General features: G+C 36.2%; 1 long non-coding RNA gene across 1 annotated transcript in view; it reads right to left on the reverse strand.

The window, feature by feature from the left end:
- Window positions 1–1,982, reverse strand: part of LOC146004242 (uncharacterized) — a 5,735-nt gene extending 3,753 nt beyond the window's left edge. The window contains exon 1 of the long non-coding RNA XR_014443903.1: window positions 1,895–1,982. This is a non-coding gene — a long non-coding RNA (uncharacterized LOC146004242). The remainder of the gene's footprint in view (window positions 1–1,894) is intronic.
- Between the last annotated feature and the right edge of the window lie 2,482 nt (window positions 1,983–4,464).

The raw sequence follows: 4,464 nt of genomic DNA on the forward strand, positions 1-4,464 counted from the left end.
GATCTGCGACAGTAATAATAATAATAATAATAATAATAATTTGAATATTATTCCCATGCAGCAAGAAGAAAAACACAACATTCCAAACACAATCTAAGCGGCCGAAAAGTTCAATTTTGCAATTTTTTTGCAAAAAGTCGTGCAGTGACTCTCGCGAGAATTGTGAAAATTCCTTGCTTCGTCGCAGTGTGCCGACCTTATTGCAAACGTTCTTCCGGTACTGATTTCACATCCCCTTGTGAACTCTCAAGTGATGCTGAGTCTACATCCACATCATTACATATGTTGAAGAAGTGCTTTGTGAATCACCTAGAAGTGATAAATGTGTTGGAATGTCTATAAACTTACTTTGAACGAAAACATAGACTATGTGGAATTTAGCAACATGTATTCTCACCCTTCATCATCATCCTGGGTGAGTTCCATCGGTAAAAGTAATGTAAATTTCTCCGTGCATATAGCACAGTGCCATGAAGGCACACGTAGTGGTGTGGTGGGCCCCAAAGATTCCCGATCTCGAACTATTTTGCAGGTGATGTGTCAGCACCATGCTCCGGCAGCCTTCATCCCTCAGGGTTGCTCTCAGGTACCCATTGCTATGAGGCTGGGTGCGGAGACAAGGCTGGATAAATTCCAACCAATTTCGGGAATCGAACCCGGATCTCCCACGAGGTTGTCAGACTAGACCAGCGCCGCTCCTTGAATGAGTTTCATATTTCGATTATTTCAATAAATTTAATATATTTGCTTGTTTTTACGGATTTTCTTCACACTTAAAATGTCTCACTTATCATATACAAATAACCGTTGACTAGACAATTATTTTGTAACAAAGAAACAAAAGAAATGTAATTTTGTTCTATTTCTTTCATAAATAGCAGCTGCATTAGTAGTAATTATTAGTAGTAATTAAACTAATTAATTAATTAATTATAAGAATTATTAATTAATTTATTATTATTATTATTATTAATTAAAGTATAATAAAACAATGGTAATGTGAATTTGTAGAAAGTTTTCGAAATAAGACCCCCCTTGATGAAATCCTGCGTACGCTACTGCTACAATGACAAGCAAACATGCCATCGATAACCGCTTTGAATATTAAACGTCGGCAACCATAAAATGTTGTATATTGGCCTATAATATAAAATTTAGTCCCACAAATGGAAAACTTCAAATTTCAGTTTCAATATGCTGTTGTTCATAAAGATAAGAATAATTATAAATTAAAGATGTACAGTAATTTTTTTTAGCACAGCGAAGTGTCCTATATGGAGTAGTTCCCGAAAATCTCACCAGATGGCATATCGGATAATTTTAATCGCGAATAGGGTATGTGTCAAGGTCAAACGGCACGGTGCTCGGCCGCAGTCGACAGTTCTAAGGATGACATTCTATTATATCGCAAATTCTAGTTACACAAATTACGTTTATTATTAAATCAACCACTGAACTAAATATATATGATTGTTTTGGACAATCTGGGTCTGTTTCGCTCTCAAAACTATATAATTGTGTTTAGTGTATAACAAAGCATACAACATGATTAAATTCACATAATTTAAAATATGTCCTGATATAGTTATATTCCTTTTTCTTAGAGGTCCTGTGGACCAAAGTAGGACCGCACAACTGTGTTATTGCCCGAAACGTTCACGACTGCGGTTAAGGGTTAATACATTTATCTGCACAATCCACATAACATTCACAGTCTGAGGGTGGGGATCAGTCAGTCTGTCACTTTAACAAATCTTATTTTCAAGGGGCGTCAGGTAATAATCGATTATCAATAGGATTCAAAGATTCCTGAAACAGAATAGTGTTCTATCACTAGTGCAAAAACATGAATACATTCTAAATTGATATAGCTAAATACAAATAGGGTACTTACCTCATATTTAGCATCAGGTTTCAACTGTGTGGTATCTATTGTACCTATATCTTCTTCCAGAAACTTTTGAGCCTGCAATGGAAGAAGAGTGTGACGTTACTATAACAATGTTATCAATCACTGTCGCAACTGTAATGCTTTTGTTGCCTTGACAGTGAAGTTAAATGTTATTGTTGCACTGAAATATCCTGTTATTCGAAATTCTTTAGTAAAACGAAATGGGAATTACCCTTGCACTTATTATGTTCTAAAAGGACGTGGCAATGGTTTAAGCACTTGAAGCAAAATGCAATATATTTGTCTTCTTAATGATATTACTCCTGGTAGTGGTACATAGTATTAACTACTTACCTCTTTCGTCACAAGTTCACCAGTATAGCATAACCCTATCAAGCCTATGGCTGATAAAATGTTTATCAATATGTATGGAACTTGAAATGTGGCAAAATTCTGGAACGCAGACATCAAGAGAAGGAATAAAGTCCAAGTATAGGCAGACAAGAAGAAGCAGATCAGAAGAACTGAAGAAATTGCAAAAGTGTCCGCAGTCGCCGCCACCATACCATGGATTTCGCAGAACAAAACTCTGGATCTCTGTACAAACACTGGTGTTATACCTTGCAACCCACGGACGAAATACCCCCTGGCGAGTTGGAATGACCTTGTGCAGGCTGTGCAACACATGGTGAACAGTGAAAAGTTTAAGATAATAACACAGTTGCCGTGTAAAGAATTCACCACCATTGCATCAAAAGAACGACTAGAAACACATTGTATCACAGGTAGAGAACACATCCATATGGCGGAAATTAGTGTTTTCCTGATACATACACGCTTCAAGTTCAAGATCAAAATTGACCCAGTCCAAGATTTGCAACCAACTTGTATGGTTGACCACTTGTCTAGATATCTTATCAACAACCATCCATTATACCAGCAGTAAGGCCACAGGATAAGATGCAGAGAATTAAACAAGATGATCAACATCCTTATTATAAAGTCTTGAATTTCCATAGCACCTATCACCAAGATATTATAATTCAAGATCCACTGGACTGAAACATACCAACTCAAGAAATACAAACATAAGGAGTACATTGCCAGAAATGGACAAAGAAGAATTCTGTGATGATTCTCTTTGTCTGTCTTGAAAGGAAAACAGCCCAAGATTCTTCCGAAGTTCAGCAATGGTAGGATATCATGATGAAAGCAGCGGCAGTTATTGGGAACTGTGCTATCTTTGCTTGTGTGCTTTCCGGCAATTCCAACGTCTATTGATTTGAGAGGCATAGTGTAATGTTGTAGACTGGGCTCCCGTGACTTTGCAACCATTTTCTGACAAAACTTTCACAGTGAATAAATTTAATGGAAAATTAACTTTCATCACTAAAATGGCATTGTTACAGAACGTACGGCATACATTAATTTAAGGTGTGACAATATTTTCATTTCAAACCCGCCCGAATGCAAACTTAATTTCCATTACATAATCGATAAATGTAACGTCAATATTTTCCCAGTTTCTACCACTAAAATATTAACCAATTGAGTACTACGTCTAGATATGTAAAACGCATGCACTCCAATGCAAAAGCGGAGATTGTACTTTGCTTTTCTGGCAGTTTTGACTAATCGAGAAATTTTACTTCGCTTTTCTTTCGGTTTTGACTAATCGCTAAGATGAGGATGAATGCTGATAAAATAAATTCCTATTGACAAAATCTCTGAAATTATATTCTACTTAATTTCCTGAATGTTGTGGGAAATTAACAGTATCTGCTAAAAGTACTTGAGGCAAATTTTTGACAAAATATCTAGTAACTCTTCTGCTGTGAAGTATATTCTCCTATTTACATTATATTAATTAATGCTAAACCATACTGTGACTGACAGAATAGATTTCTTTGCAGAAAAATCATGATATTTGAAAGAAATATGAAGTTTTTTATCCTCCTGCTCAGTGGAGGCGAAAAGGGACCATATAGACTTTACTGTGGAGAGCTAAATTGTTGCATAACGTAAAGAGTTTACAGAATTTCCCCTGTGAAAATGAATGTCAAACATTAATGACACTGTAATCGAAGAAACTATTCAAGAGGGACACATTTCTTTGTCGAGTATAAAACAAATATTCCTGACTCATAAAAAAAATTCAAAACAATTGTAACAACGTACACAGTAGTCTACAGGACATCCTACATAACAACTATGATTGATATAGTGGAATAAGAGTCTCCCTTTATAGCAAGTAGTGTCAGAGATAGATTCCGAGACACGGATTAAAAAATGTGAACTCTTCCTGCTAAATTAGGACGTCTGGTAGCCTTGTATCAATTATTACAAAATTTAAATATGCCAGACATTTGGAGCCTGTCTCTCTCTCCCCACACACAACCTATTAAATATGCAAGGAGAAGATCGAAATTCTTGAAAAATCTGAAAAAATTTTCAACGTTATTTTCGTATGTTTTTAGGCTTGGTTCACATCTACGCTCAAGCAACGTCCAGATCACGGTCCGCTCATGATCATACACCGCTCACAGTCATGGGGTTCCCACACTAGCTGTCAG

Source organism: Lepisma saccharinum, chromosome 21, assembly GCF_977018435.1.
Source record: "Lepisma saccharinum chromosome 21, izLepSacc3.1, whole genome shotgun sequence".
Classification (NCBI taxonomy): domain Eukaryota; kingdom Metazoa; phylum Arthropoda; class Insecta; order Zygentoma; family Lepismatidae; genus Lepisma; species Lepisma saccharinum.